This window comes from Bubalus bubalis, chromosome 9 (genome assembly GCF_019923935.1).
Source record: "Bubalus bubalis isolate 160015118507 breed Murrah chromosome 9, NDDB_SH_1, whole genome shotgun sequence".
Classification (NCBI taxonomy): domain Eukaryota; kingdom Metazoa; phylum Chordata; class Mammalia; order Artiodactyla; family Bovidae; genus Bubalus; species Bubalus bubalis.
In genome coordinates this window covers 85307670-85324027 of record NC_059165.1, presented here as the reverse complement: position 1 = coordinate 85324027, position 16358 = coordinate 85307670, and the positions used below count along the sequence as shown (strand labels likewise).

General features: G+C 42.1%; 1 long non-coding RNA gene across 1 annotated transcript in view; it reads left to right on the top strand.

Annotated features, from left to right (window-relative positions):
- Window positions 1–2407: 2407 nt before the first annotated feature.
- The window catches only part of LOC123335120, a 38846-nt gene continuing 24895 nt past the window's right edge, over window positions 2408–16358 (top strand). The window contains exon 1 of the long non-coding RNA XR_006553465.2: window positions 2408–5211. This is a non-coding gene — a long non-coding RNA (uncharacterized LOC123335120). The remainder of the gene's footprint in view (window positions 5212–16358) is intronic.

Below are 16358 nucleotides of genomic sequence, written 5' to 3'. Positions count from 1 at the left end.
GCTAGCCCGAGCCGGCACGAATGCCTCCGGCGGCCGAGTCTGCGCGCGAGTGTGGCGGGCGCGGGGCGGGCCCCGCTGTTTAAAGCCTCGGCGGGGCAGCGGCGGTGGCGGCTCCGGCTGCAGCACGCGGGAGGCGGGGCCCCCGGCTCCTCCGCCCCTCAGCCCGCCCACCCGCGGACCGGCAGCGGCGCGCGGCGGAGGCTCCCTCGGTTCCCGGCGGGTCCCGGCTTCTGCGCGGCTCCACGCAGGAATCGCGTCCGGCCAGTCCGAGCCGGGCCCCCAGCAGCACGAGCAGCGCGATCGGGGAGCGGCCGCCCGCCGTCGTCGCCGGGAAGATCTCTGCGCGGCTACCTCCTCTTCCGTCGCCCTCCTCCCACCCCTCCACCTCCTTCCCCCGCCCCACTCTGCGGTGGAGAGGAGCTGGCCCCCGGCCTCCTCCCTTTCTCCCCGCCCCTGGGGCCGCGCGTCAGTGGGCCGGCACCCAGGTCACGGCGGACCAGCTGCGGACGGCGCCCAGCCCGAGCCGCCTGGAGAAGGGGCGCGCGGGCCCTGCCTCGGCGCACGCCGATCGCTGCTGCTCAGGCGCCAGCTGCCACCACGGCGGCGGCTCCGGGGGCTGTCGCCCGCTCGCCTTTTTTTTTTTTTTTTTTTTAAGTTCTGAGCTCGCAGTACGGGGCGCCGAAGGCGAGATCTCGCGAGATGCTGCAGGGCTACTGGGCTGATTTCCCTGCGGCGCTTGGTACCCGAGGCGATGCTGGAGCCGATGACTGCCCAGCGCGCCTGCGGGTGATGCGGCCGGTTTTTTCGTCCATCCCGCAGGTGCTTCCTGAGTTTTAGGCAATATGTGCCCCGGGCGAGGCCTGTGCGGAGATCTGGCTCGCCGCTACTCCCCTCACTCACTCCAGGCCTGAGCCTATGGAGAGGAAGGATTTCCTCTGTACGGTCTTTGAGGCGTTTACCCCCAGGCAGCGTTAATTTGCATAATCTGTTACTAATTCCTGTAGTGATGCAGAGGGTGTGTTCACTCTTACAGTGACACCTTCATTTTTTAAAAGCTGTGATGTTTGAAGACGAGAATGGAGCCTAGTTGTGATAACTTATTGTTTCAAGACGATTTTTAACTTGAAGTTTTTTTTTTTCTTTAATGAATATACTGAGAGCAAAAACTAACAGTGGAGCACTAAGTTTCCACGTGGTTTAGGTTATGAAGAATCCTATTTCAAGTAAAATAGTAAGGTACCTCTCTCCTGTCCAGGCCTATTTTTACTTCTGTCAAAAGCAGGGGAACTTTGTAACTTTCTTAGCAGTAGAGAGAATCCATTTTTAACATAAATTCTACCCACAGCCCTACATAAAAACAGATAACCATGAATGACTTCTTCCCTCGTGTGTCTTTTTGTATTGTTGTTTATGTCATTTAAAATTTTATAGAGATGAAAACCATCCTTTGCTGAATCCTGGAAGCATGATCAGAGAGGCAGAGTTTGTGGAACTGTTTGGAAATACTATGAAGAAGGCTGCAACCAGGCAATTTTCAAAAAATTGTCCGATCCATGATTTTATTTGACGTTCACTTTTCATCTTAGTTTATTATCTTTATTGTAAAGATGGAAGAGAGGAAGGAACCACTCTTGGATCATGTAGCCACAATTTAAGTCCATCGTGAGCTTTAGTTATATTGGCAGAAAACTGCAGGTCCAACTCTTTGTAACTCTGTGGACTATAACACATCAGGCTCTTCTGTCCATGGGATTCTCCAGGCAAGAATACTGGAGTGGATTGCCATGTCCTTCTCCAGGGGATCTTCTTGACCCAGGGCTCGAACCCGTGCCTCATGTCTTGGATTGGCAGGCAGGTTCTTCACCACTAGTGTCAACCTATGTGAAAGTGAAGCTGAAAATCCCTCAGTTGTGTCCAACTCTTTGCGACCCCATGGACTGTACAGTCCATGGGATTCTCCAGGCCAGAATACTGAAGTGGGTAGCCTTTCCCTTCTCCAGGGGATCTTCACAAACCAGGGATCGAACCCAGGTCTCCCACATTGCAGGCAGATTCTTTACCAGCTGAGCCACAAGGGAAGCCCAGAAAACTAGAAGAGGCCAGAGCAATCAAGCGGCAGTACAGTTTCTACGACAGGATTGCTGCCTTAGTAGCCGGTGTTTGTGGTATCTTTTAGCTACAGAGCTAATTTGGTGGCTATGGGAATTCAGCATTCATTGATTTAAGCAAATAGTAAGCACCTACTATGTGCTTACTATGATACTACTATGATGCTGAAGCTGAAACTCCAATACTTTGGCCACCTGATGTGAAGAACTGACCCACTGGAAAAGACCCTGATGCTGGGAAAGATTGAAGGCAGGAGGAGAAGGGGACCACCCACAGAGGATGAAATGGTTGGATGGCATCATTGACTCAATGGATGTGAGTTTGAGCAAGCTCTGGGAGTCGGTGTTGGACAGGAAAGCCTGGCGTGCTGCAGTCCACAGGCGTCGCAAAGAGTCTGAGCGAGTGAGCTGAACTGAAGTAGGGGGTAGGATATATGTGTAAGATGGAGGTACCAAATTTTTCATAGGATGGCCCCGGTGAGAAGGTGACATTTGTGGAAATGAATGATGCAAACATTTGAGAAGAGTGTTCCAGGCAGAGGAGAAGCAAAGGTCGGAAGGTGAGAACATGCCCAAAATGTTGATGGAATTGCATGTAGGTGGATGTGGCTGAAGCTGTTTAAGGGTTAAGGAGAATCAAAGGAGATTTAAATCAGAATTTAGGGATTGGGGTGAAGACCAAATTGTATAGCACCTCTTTGACTTTTACTTTGAGTGGAATGGTATGTTAGTTTGGGCTGCCTTTTCACCATGTCTTCAGTGAAGACATAGGAAGAGAAAGAGAACTCTGGTGTTGCTTTTTCTATAGGGCACCATTTCTATCTGATCAGAGCTCCACCCTTATGACGCATTTTAATATTAATCACCTCCTTAACGCAGTATCTTCAATATGGTCACATGTGGGTGGCACTAGTCGTTAAAAAACCCACCTGCCAATGCAGGAGATGTAAGAGAGTTGAGTTTGATCCCTGGGTCAGGAAGATCCCCTGGAGGAGGAAATGGCAACCCACTCCAATATTCTTGCTTGGAGAATCCCATGGACAGAGGAGCCTGGTGGGTTACAGTCCATAGGGGTCGCAGAGTTGGACACGACAGAGTGACTGAGCAGTAGGCAAATGTTAGGAGATATTGCTACAATCCAGAAAGTTATATTGTGGGTTTTGGCTACTGTGTGGAGCAGTGGAAATGTGAGGAAAGTGGTCAGACTGTGTGGAGGCAATAGAATATGCTGATGGATATGGAATATTGAAGAGAGTTCAAGACTTTTGGCCTGAGCAACTAGAAAAATGGTGTTGCAATTTTCTGAGATGAAGAAGATGGTGAATGTAGCAGACTTGAGTTGGAGGAATATCAGAAGTTCAATATAACATGTCTGTTGAAGGAAACAAAGAAATGTATAGTAATAATAAATAGTAGCCACTCATATAAACGTGATTGCAAACCGAGAAGTTTTGGGACAGAGAGGAATATGGTATAATGAGAATGCAAAAGAGAGGGACCAAATTTAGGTAGGAGTGACTGTTCAGTGAGGTCTGAAGGATAATTAGAATAAAATTTTAACTGTCATGGGGGTTTCAGAAAACGGAAATATCATGAGCAAAAGCCTTCTTGGAAAGAATATGACGACTTTGGTTAAAGCACAGGGATTGAGGAACAAGTGTGATAAAAGAGGTCTATTCCAAAAGACCTATAAAACCTATAAACTGGGTTTCCAGGGAGACTGAGGGGGCAAATGATCAGGTTTATATTCACTAAAAGTCTCTAGTTACATTGCAGGCAGAAGATTCGAGAGGAGTAAGAGTAAGTATGGAAAGACAGGATACAATTTCAGTAATCTAGGCACGAGATGATAGTAATTATAGTAGCTAATATTTAGAGAATTTATGTCCTATACACTATGCTAAGCTCTACACTTATAATCTTATTCAATCCTTAAAACAACACAAGAAGAATATCATAGTATTATCCCTATTTTTACAGATGAAGAACTTGGTTAAGGAGGAGTCTAAGAAATTTGCCTGAGGTCTCTCAGTCAAGATTTAAATTCAGGGAAATTTCTCAACTAGTCAAGCTATAGGAGTATGGATTATGGGGGTTGCAGAAAAACGAGGAAGGGGAAATTTTTGAGAAATATGGTACTTAAGAAATAATGCAGAGGACTTGGAAATGGATTGAAGGAATGAGGAAAAATAGAGGGTAGCTTGAGTTTTCAAACTATTTCACCTGGAATTAGATGGCAGTGACATTAGGAAGAACATTCTAAAGCTAGGTTTGGAGATGAACTTGAGAAATCTGGTCTGGGGCATTTTGGGCTTTGAGATATCCAAGTGGAAAATTAAGGAAGTGTTTGGCCACACTGGTCTTTTGCTCAAAAAAGTTTTTACAAGAGTATAAATGTGAAGAGTTTTCTGCAAATAGATGATAATAACTGACAATGTGGGCATAAAGACAGTCACTCAGGGAGAGGGTATATAGCAACACTGTGTAATAGAATGTCGGAAATATTCTATTTCAGTGTTGCCCAATACAATGAGCCACTTGTGGTTTTTGAGCCCTTGAAATGCCTAGAGCAACTAAAGAATTGAATTTTTTGTTTTATTAACTTTAGTTTATTAAATAGTCCCATGGCCTAGTGCCTTCCATATAAAACAGCATAGATATAGAGTTTAAAAGAAGGCCCAAGGCCCAGACTTGTGTGATTCCAACATTTGATGACTAACTTAAACGAGAAGTGGCCTAAGACATGAGAAGAAAACCAGATTTTCAAAGTAGGATCAGCTGTGTTAAATGGGCCACGAGGTGGAGAACGGTTAAAGGTGAATATACATTGAATTTAGTGACGTGTTAGCCAACATGATGAGGGGGTAATGAGAGAGGGAGCAAGGGCTCCGGGAGATAGAATCAAAGTATGCATGTGAAACACGTAGAGACATTGTCGGGAGAGGTCTTCTGTACTTTGCTGTTCACAAACGTTTGTCAGATATACTGGTTGTCAATTTAGAGACTAACTTTGAGAACAGACGCGTTGTAAGGGCCATGATGGAGGAGTAACTCAGGCATTTTGCTCATCTTCCCCTTTCACCAGGAAGTCAGTCCGGCCAAGGTATGTATAAACATCTTTAGAACTATATATTGAATGTACTTAGAATTTTAGGACTAGAAGGGACTTAGGATGTTGTTCCAAGCCTCTTATTTCACAACTGCTAAAATGTCCTGGAAGGAGATAAAAATTATGTTAGACCTACAACTCTTCTTATCTTACAGCGACAGAAGATATAAGGTATAAATCCATGTAGAGCTTTTAAAGTCACCGTTTTATTTATCTTTTATCCTTTTTTTTTTTTTACAGTGAGTTTTAGTTAGCTGTGTTCACATTTTGCCTGGTTATGATTTCCCTTTTTTACTAGCTAGCAATCAACATACAGAGTAGGTCAATGGTATTTTTCTTGAGAAATAAAGTGATTATTATGGGAAAAGACTTCCTAGAGAAGCTTGTGTATGCTGTGTTACAATTTTCTTTTCTTATATAAGTCCAATCATATTCTTTTTAAAAAATATAGAATTTTTTTAAAATTGTGTTTATTTTTGGCTGTGCTGTGTTTTCATTGCTGTGTGCGGGCTTTCTCTAGTTGCTGTGAGAGGCGACTTCTCTTCGTTGTGGTGACTGGCCTCTGGTTTCAGTGGCCTGTCTTGCTGCGGAGCACTGGCTCTGGACACATGGGCTTCAGTAGCTGCAGGATGTGTATCAGTAGTTATGGCACACGAGCTTAATTGCCTCAAGGCATGTGCTGCCTTCTCAAAGCAGGGACCTAACCTGTTTCCCCTGCACTGGCATGCAGATTCCTAATCCACTGGACCACCAGGGAAGTCCAAATATGTATTAAGATTTTAAAGGCAGTGATAGAATTAAGCATCAATCAAAATCTGACTGTGCTTTTTATCTCAGTAACATTTAAATTAGTATTTGTAAATTATATCTTTCAAAAAGGGAGCCCAAGATTTTATTGAATTGAAATTTTTTGTTTTTTCTTATCCAAACAGTAAATTCCTGATAAATATATTTAAAATAAACATAATCTGCCTTTTCTCCTTCCTTACGTCCACCTACACATGTGTTTGTCATAAGACTAATCAAGGATATCACCTTCACTCAGATTTTCTGTTGAAAAGCTGTTTGTCTGCAGTGATTTACCTCGAATTCTGCAGGCAGTGAACATTTGCAAAAGAGTACAAGATTGTTATCAAATATTAATATTTCTCAAATAAATACTTTTACAAAATAGACAAGTGATTACAATAATGGTCTCCATAGCCAGACTACCTGGATTTGAGTCTCATCTTCACTAGTTACTAGTCCTGTAGCTAGTAGGATGTCTGTGCCTCAGTTTCTTCATCTGTAAAATATGGGTAATAATGGTACCTAATGCATAGAGTTATGAGGATTATGTGAATGACTATCTAGAAGGTTTTTAGGACAGTGCCTGATACATGGTAAGTCCTAATATATATAAACATTAAATATTTGAAACATATAATGTTTTATTGAAATTTAAAAAATGGTTCCAAGGCTGAACTTTTCAATTGTATCTTTTTTGGAAGATGTGTCCTACTTCAGTTTTTAAATTTTGCTTTTGTTTTGATTTTAAGAGGCTTTTAAATAATTTTTGAGTGACAGGTAAGCTGTCTTTTTCTGTTACAGATTTGGGAAATAGTACATGTAATGCCATCACACTAAAATAGCATTTACCTTTTGGTTTTTGATATTACAAGAAGATTTACTATGTATTTTGTTTTGTAATTTTTAAAACTTACAGTAACATGACCATCTCTCTGGGTATATAATTATCTCGCAACCAATTGATTCCTAATGGCGTCATCATATTACATCATTTGGATTTTCCGTAATTTACTGACTCTATAACCTCTTCTAAATGTTTAGTTTACCTCCTTCCTTTATAAATATAGCAAACAATGCTGCATTAAATATCTTTTTGTGCATTTAACTTTTTTTATAATTGGCTATTTCCTTAGGCTAAATTCCTAGAAGTGCAACTGCAGAATAGGTGTATTTTTAAAACTTTTGGCATACATTGCAAAATTGATTTTCAGGAAGGTTATACAGTTTTATTCTTCTGTTAGCATTGTATTTGCGGAGAAGGCAATGGCACCCCACTCCAGTACTCTTGCCTGGAAAATCCCATGGGTGGAGGAGCCTGGTAGGCTGCAGTCCACGGGGTCGCTAGGAGTCGAACACAACTTTCACTTTTCACTTTCATGCATTGGAGAAGGAAATGGCAACCCACTCCAGTGTTCTTGCTTGGAGAATCCCAGGGACAGGGGAGCCTGGTGGGCTGCCGTCTATGGGGTCGCACAGAGTCGGACACGACTGAAGCGACTTAGCAGCAGCAGCATTGTATTTGAGTGTCTGTCTCCCACCACCCTTGGAAATTCTGAGAAAGATCCTTCTTAATCTTTGTCACTCTCATTGTGCTAAGTTGCTTCAGTTGTGTCCAACTCTGTGACCCCATAGACTGTAGCCTGCCAGGCTCCTCTGTCCGTGGAATTCTCCAGGCAAGAATACTGGAGTAGGTTGCCATGCCCTCCTCCAGTGGATCTTCCCAAGCCAGGAATCGAACCTGCATCTCTCATGTCTTCTGCATTGGCGGGCAGGTTCTTTACCAATAAAGCCACCTGGAAAGCCCTGTCACTCTCATTTGCAAGGCTTAATTTTCAGATCATCAGTTGCTAGTGAGAGTGAACTTTTTAAAACCTACCAGTGATTTACATATCATTATTCCTGAATTGCCCATTGATACCTATAATACACAGCGGCTGTATCCTGGGAGTCTGGCTTCCACTCTGCCTTGTTTTGGTAAGAGCATACAAATGGTTTTTTTTTTTTTTTTTTTTTGGTGGGGGGTGTATGGCCTCTCTGTGCAGTTTTAGAAGGACAGAATATTAGAGGACCTGGACCACTCCAGTCAAACTCTGAGCACATGACCAAGTGTGCCTGTCAGTTTTTTCTAAGAGTTTTGAATTTTGTGTGGTGTGGTGCAAAGTCAGAAAATAAGTCCGCTGCTGTGTCTATTAGCTGCTCATACTTCACTGCCTCCTTAACTATAGACAAGTGCCTGATCTGTGGACAGCCCAAGGCTGGACTGGAGAAAAGCACCAAACAAAGGCCCTTGCCTCTACTTGGGGCTACTTTCCGGAGCACCCTGTGGAGTTGGCTGAGGCTCCAGCTGCATCCGCAGCTTGAGTTGGCTTCTCCCTCTGCCCAGTCTCACCTCATTTCCTTTCAGGTGTTATCTCCTGAAAGCAGTCACCAGGAAACCATTATCTTCCACCTCAAAATATCTCCAGGGAGCTGTCCTTTTATTCCAGTGATGTCCCTCAGAGAAGACTGTATTGTAGTTCCTCTGGAACTACTTCTCTTGTCCTTTCTGCATCCAGTTCTCTTTCCTTTCAGCTTTCCTATGTCTTCCCAGTAATTAACTCTTTTAAGTTAACCAGTGTTGGTTCCCATGGCTTGCAAACAAGAATCAGTATTAATACAACGTTCCTTGCCATTTTCCCAATGTCTTTTACTTACCGATTTTAGGCGTTTTAAAATATCACAGACACATTCCTTAAACTAAATTGGTTCTCTTCAGTTTATCAGTGGCATTGCAGTTTTGTTCAACCTAGTGTTGACGTGCAATTATTTTTAAAATCAGCTGGAGTGAAGTATCTCAATTTTTTCCTCTGTGATTTTTACCTTTTTTATAATGCTTAGAGAGAAACTTGCCATTACCAGACCATGTACATAAAATTAATATGTATATATGTTTCAGGTTAAAGTTTTATGTTTGCTCTCCTTATCACATTTACTTTTGTTTGATATAAGGCCGTGGTTTAATTTATACTGCCTATTTTTTGTTCTTACCAGTTAGCATTGCCAGGTGTGTCTAAAGTGAAACTCATATTCATTTAGTCTGTGCAGGCTCAGTTGTGTCCGACTCTCGCAACACCATGGACTGTAGCCCACCAGGCTCCTCTGTCCATGGAATTCTCGCAGCAAGAATATGGGAGTGGGTTGCCATGCCCTTCTCCAGGGGATCTTCCCAACCCAGGGATTGAACCTTTGTCTCCTACACTGTAGGCAAATGCTTTACCCTGCACCACCACAAATAATTTATTTTGGCTTTTATATTTAAAATCTACTTTAACAGTATCCTCAAATTACAGTGCAGAAATAGGATAAACATTTAGCTTTTACTCAGACAACACTCCAGAAATGTGTCTCAAGATGATCAGGTAGCTTTGCCATTCTTATCAGGAACTGTCATCTCTGGGTCAAAGACAGTTACTTGTTCTCTTGCTTTTTTCTATTCAGTGTAAAGAGGGAACAAGAGAGTGGAAAACAAGCAACTTCCTTACACACACACACACACACACCACACACACACACACACTAACACACACATACTCACATGCTTGCATCTTATTGGCCAAAATTTAGACACTTGCCTCTGTACAGCAGGTTAGAAAATGTCACCATTTACTGGGCAATCGATGTGGTCAGCTAAAAACCCATGGAGCTGGAACTCCCTGTGATGATGAGTCCTGCCAGTGGGTAGAAATCTGCATTTTGTAGGCTTGTAAAACATCCCATTAGAATAGTAATTATGTTGAACATGGAACTAAAAAATGTACCAACAAATATTAAGTGAAAATGAAATACACCACTAACATTTTGTGGGGGGTTCCCCATACAAAATGGTGGTGTATGTGAGACTCTGTGTGTGTGTGTGTGTGTATGTGTATGTGTGTGTGTGTGTAGCATAGCAATTCAAAGCTTATCTTCCTCTTACTTCACCATCACCCATCACCACCAACAGGTGTTTGGATGTGGAGCTTAAGTAGAAAAGAGATTTTCTTTTAGTTAGATGACTTTAAGCCTCTTGACATGCCTCATATACTTCTTTTGTTCAGCTGTCAGATTCCTTTTTTGCAGGGTAGGTAGATATGAACAATGACAATAGGAAGAATATATTAATAGTATTATTTAAGAGGACTTGACATTTGTGTAGTAAATTCTTCAAGAAATACTATATTCTTGAAAAGTAATGGTCTGTATAGATAGGAATAACTATTAAAGATCTAACAATGAAGAATAGTCTGAAGTTCCATCTTCTCATCTATTTTAAATATACTCGGTACTGGGGCTGATTTTTACTATGATGGTTTGGACACAGTTTGATATCCTGTTTCTCTGTACTTTATTCTGGAGTTATAAATGCCCAAATCTTAGACTTCATCCTGCAAGCCCAAAAAATGACTCCTTGGAAACTAGCATAAAATACCCTTTGGTATCATAGATAGAATATTGGTTTGTGTAAACTGTGATTTAGACGCAGAATGGTACCAGGTGCTTTGTTTAATTTTTGTAGTTTTTATTATGACATGTAACATAGATATCGGAGAGGGCAATGGCACCCCACTCCAGTACTCTTGCCTGGAAAATCCCATGGATGGAGGAGCCTGGTAGGCGGCAGTCCATGGGGTCGCGAAGACGGACACGACTGAGCAACTTCACTTTCACTTTTCACTTTCATGCATTGGAGAAGGAAATGGCAGCCCACTCCAGTGTTCTTGCCTGGAGAATCCCAGGACGGGGGTGCCTCGTGGGCTGCCGTCAATGGGGTCGCACAGAGTCAGACACGACTGAAGTGACTTAGCAGTAGCAGCAACATAGATACAAAGCAAATATCTGTACAAATCACAGCCTAGGTCACATAACACTGTCAGGTCTCCAGAAGCCCCCAAGTGTGCCCCTTCCAGCTTACAACCCTTTTGTCCCACTCCCAGATAGTTTGTGATAGTCATGCCTTGGTTTTCCTATCTGTGTATACACCCTAAGCATAGTATAAATGGACTCATACTACGTGTTTCTTTTGTATCTCGCTCCCTTTCATCCTTTGTTTGTACAGTTGATCCATGCTGATGGGTTGTGGTGCATTTATTTTCACAGCATTATAGCTTTGCCTTAAGTGACTGTATCACAACTGATGTAGCCATTCCACTGGTAATGACTATTTTGGTGGTTTCTAGGTCAGTTTCTGTTTTTGCTATTGGGAACATTTTTCTAGTGAACATCTTAGTCCATGTGTTTTGGTGAATATGTGTATATATTTCTGTAGAGTCTGTATTTAGGAGACTATTGCTCATTCAAAGGGTGTGTCCTTCATCTCCAATAGATGGTGACAAATGATACATGGCAAAGTGTTTCCCAAGTGCTTGTACAAAGAATGGTATTATTTTTAAGATTCTTTACCAAATCTTCAAATCTTTGCTCAACGAAAACAAGCTGATTATGGTATTGTATTTTACTATAAAATAAATTTTAAAATACCATCTAGAACCCATCCTTTCTCAGCCATGATTTTGAAAGGTATCTCAATATGGATAATATGTTATATAAAATATTTATTATATTATAAATTATCTAGTATTACTATACAAAATATATAATTTATCAATGATAAATTCATGTAATGTATAATATAATGTATAAATAAATATCAAATATACTATATACTATAGCATAAGTATATGATATAGGTTCATATGCATGGTAAAATAAAAGTTTAAATTAAGCAAAAGTCATAAAATGAAAAAGTCTCTACCAATTCCTCTCCCTAAAGTTCTGCCAAACTGACTGCCTAATTAACAGTTTCTTTTGTATGCTTCCTGGGAAAATGTTTGAATATATTTCCTCTTATACATACAGAGGATAATGCATATGGTATTCTTTGTTTTTGTTCACTTTATTTAATAGCATGCATGATTCCATTCTTTTAACAGCATGTATTATATAATTCTTAATTTGCAGTACTAAATAATGTTGAACTGATGGGTATATAATAATTTATTTAACCAGGCAGACTAATTGATGGGTATTTAGGTCATGTGCAGGGTTTTTTTTTTCCTTTTGGCCATGCGGTGTGGCATGAGGAATCTTAGTTCCCTGACCAGTGATTGAACTGGAGTCCCCTGAGCTGAACGCAGAGTGTTAACCTCTGGACCACCAGGGAAGTCCCCAGGTTTTTGTTATTACCAGTGATGGATCAGTAAACATATGGGAACATATGCCTTGTAATCTTTGAGAGTTTGCTCACTGGATGAAATCCTAGCTGTAGACTTACACTTCACAGTGTACAAGCATTATAAATTCTGATAGATGTTGCAAAATTGCCTTCCAAAAGTTGTATCAATTTACATGTCCATCACCTGTTATTTCCCAGCCTTGTGCATTAGCAGAATAATTTATGCTTGCTTTTCTGGTCTTTGAAAGCATAATTTGTTTTGGTGTGCATTTACTTAATTATGAGTGAAGTTAAGCACATGATTCTATTTGTTTTTCTTTCAACTGCCTGTTAATATCCTTTGCCTGTTTTTGTATTAGATAGCTGCATTTTTTTTTTTTCTCTTAGTATTGCTGAGCACAAGTTCCTGTGCCCAATACCCTGTGAGGCCAAAAAATAGAAACGTTGTCATTTGGAGTAGAGAAAGGATTATTAAGTACTCCTTTCCTGATTTGGAACCAATCTGTTGTTCCATGCAGAGTTCTAACGGTTGCTTCTTGACCTGCATACAGATTTCTCAGGAGGCAGGTCAGGTGGTCTGGTATTCCCATCTCTTGAGGAATTTTCCACACTTTGTTGTGATCCACACAAAGGCTTTGGCATAGTCAGTAAAGCAGAAGTAGATGTTTTTCTGGAACTCTCTCATTTTTTCGATGATCCAATGGATGTTGGCAATTGATCTCTGGTTCCTCTGTTGCTGCTAAGTCACTTCAGTCGTGTCTGACTCTGTGCGACCCCATAGACAGCAGCCCACCAGGATCCTCCATCCCTGGGATTCTCCAGGCAAGAATACTGGAGTGGGTTGCCATTTCCTTCTACCTTTTCTAAATCCAGCTTGAACATCTAGAAGTTCATGGGTCATGTACTGTTGAAGCCTGGCTTGGAGAATTTTGAGCATTACTTTACTAGTGTGTGAGATGAGCTATGATCAGTGCATTCTCTTGGCAAAACTTGATTAGCCTTTGCCCTGCTTCATTCTGTACTCCAGGGCCAAATTTGCCTGTTACTCCAGGTGTTTCTTGACTTCCTACTTTTGCATTCCAGTCCCCTATAACGAAAAGGACATCTTTTTAGGGTGTTAGTTCCAGAAGGTCATAGAACCTTCTTCTGTGAAGAAGCTTCATAGAACTGTTCAACTTTAGCTTCTTCAGTGTTACTGGTTGGGGCATAGACTTGGATCACCATGATATTGAATGGTTTGCCTTGGAAATGAACAGAGATCATTCTGTCGTTTTTGAGATTGCGTCCAAGTACTGGATTTTAGACTATTTTGCTGACTATTATGGCTACTCCATTTCTTCTAATGGATTCTTGCCCAGAGTAGTAGATATAATGGTCATCTGAGTTAAATTCACCCATTCCAGTCCATTTTAGTTCACTGATTCCTAAAATGTCGACGTTCACTCTTGCCATCTCCTGTTTGACCACTTCCAATTTGCCTTGATTCGTGGACCTAACATTCCAGGTTCCTATGCAATATTGCTCTTTACAGCATTGGGCCTTGCTTCTATCACTAGTCACATTCACAACTGGGTGTTGTTTTTGCTTTGGCTCCATCTCTTCATCCTTTCTGGAGTTATTTCTCCACTGATCTCCAGTAGCATATTGGGCACCTACAAACCTGGGGTGTTCATCTTTCAGTGCCATATCTTTTTGCCTTTTCATGCAGTTCATAGGGTTCTCAAGGCAAGAATACTGAAGTGGTTTGCCATTCCCTTCTTCAATGGATCACATTTTGTCAGAACTCTCCACCATGACCCGTCTGTCTTGGGTGACCCTACACGGCATGGCTCATAGTTTCATTGAGTCAGACAAGCCTGTGGTCCATGTGATAAGTTTGATTAGTTTTCTGTGATTGTGGTTTTCAGTCTGTCTGCCCTCTGATGGAGAAGGATAAGAGGCTTATGGAAGCTTCCTGGTGGGAGAGACTGACTGAGGGGGAAACTGGGTCTTGTTCTGATGCTCAGAAAATCTTTAATCCAATTTTCTGTCAATGGGTGGGGCTGTGTTCCCTCCCTGTTATTTGCTTGGGGCCAAACTATGGTGGAGGTAATGAAGATAATGGCTACCTCCTTCAAAAGGTCCCATGCATGTACTGCTATATTCAGTGCTCCCAGCCCTGCCGTGGGCCACCCACACCTCCACTGGAGACTCCTGGACACTCCCAGGCAAGTCTGAGTCAGTCTCTTGTGGGGTCACTGCGCCTTTCTCCTGGGTCCTGGTGCACACAAGGCTCTGTTTGTGCCCTCCAAGAGTCTATTTCCCAGTCCTGTGTAAGTTCTGGCAGGTCTGTGGTGGGGTTAATGGCGACCTCCTCAAAAAGGGCTTATGCCATACTCAAGTCTGCTGCACCCAGAGCCCCTGGCCCGCTGGCGGTCCACTGCTGACCCGTACCTCCACAGGAGACACTCAAACGCAGTTCTGTCTCAGTCTCTGTGGGGTCTCTGGGTCCTGGTGTGCACAAGGTTTGTTTGAGCCCTCTGAGCATCTCTGGTGGGAATGGAGTCTGATTCTAAACGTGAATTTGCCCCTCCTATCATCTTGCTGGGGCTTCTCCTTTGACCTTGGATGTGGGGTATCTCCTCACGGCAGCTCCAGCACAGCGCAGCTGCCACTGAAGCTTCCATTGAAACCTAGCTTGAAGGATTTTGAGCATGACCTTGCTAGCATGTGAAATGAGTGCAATTGTGTGGTAGTTTGAGCATTCTTTGGCATTGCCTTTCTTTGGGATTGGAATGAAAACTGACCTTTTCCAGTCCTGTGGCCACTGCTGAGTTTTCCAAATTTGCTGGGATATTGAGTACAGCACTTTCACAGCATCATCTTAGAATTTGAAGTAACTCAGCTGGAATTCCATCACCTCCACTAGGTTTGTTCATAGTGATGCTTCCTAAGACCCACTTGACTTCGCATTCCAGGATGTCTGGCTCTAGGTGGTTATCTGGGTCATCAAAATCTTTTCTGTATAGTTCTTCTCTGTATTCTTGCCACCTCTTCTTAGTATCTTCTGCTTCTTAGGTCCATACCATTTCTGTCCTTTATAGAGCCCATCTTTGTAGTAAATGTTCCCTTGGTATCTCTAATTTTCTTGAAGAGATCTCTAGTCCTTCTCATTTTATTGTTTTCTTCTATTTCTTTGTTATTGTTCCCTTAGGAAGGCTTTGTAGCCTCTCCTTGCTATTCTTTGGAACTTTGCTTTCAGATGAGTATGTCTTTCTTTTTCTCCTTTGCCTTTCACTTCACTTCTCTCCTCAGCTATTGTAAGGCCTCCTCAGACAACCATTTTGCCTTTGTGCATTTTTCTTGGGGGTGGTTTTGCTCACCACCTCCTAGACAATGTTATAAATCTCTCTATCAGATCTAATCCCTTGAATCTATTTGTAACTTTCAATGTATAATCGTAAGGGATTTGATTTAGCTCGTATCTGAACAGCCTAGTGGTTTTCTCTACTTTCTCTAAGTCTGAATTTTGCAGTAAGGAATTCATGATCTGAGCCATAGTCAGTTCAGATCTTTTTTCCTACAAATGAGAAAAAGTGGAACAAGGAAAGGCTTTTGTGTCTAGGCAGTCCCCATATGATCATGCTTGATGTCATTAGTGATTTGTAAAACTAATTATGTTAAAGAAATTACCTTTTTTGTCTATTATGTATTACAAATATTTTCCTATTCTTAAAGGCCCTAGGGTTTTCAGGATGGTCAAGGAGCCCTGGCTTCCACTTAGGTCACAAGTGTATTAGCCCCTGACAGCAGTCAGCCTATCCTTTGAAACTTTGAAGTCAGGTATTGACTTCCCCTCTCTAGCTATAAGAGTCCTAGATGGCATCTTCGGCAATGAAAATCTGTTGTGTAGTGTAGCCAAGGGTAGTTATCTTAGCTAGACCTTCTGGTTAACTTACTGCAGCTTCTGTTAATACACTTGCAGTTGTTGCTTCACCTTGCATTTGATGTTATGGAGACAGCTTCTAAGTTTCAATCCCGTGAACCAACCTCTGCTAGCTTCAAACTTTTTTTCTGCAACAGCTTGCTCACCTTTTTCAGCCTTTATGGATTTGAAGAGAGTTAGATTAGGATTAGATTAGCTCTGGATTAGGCTTTGGCTCAAGGGAATGTTATTATGACT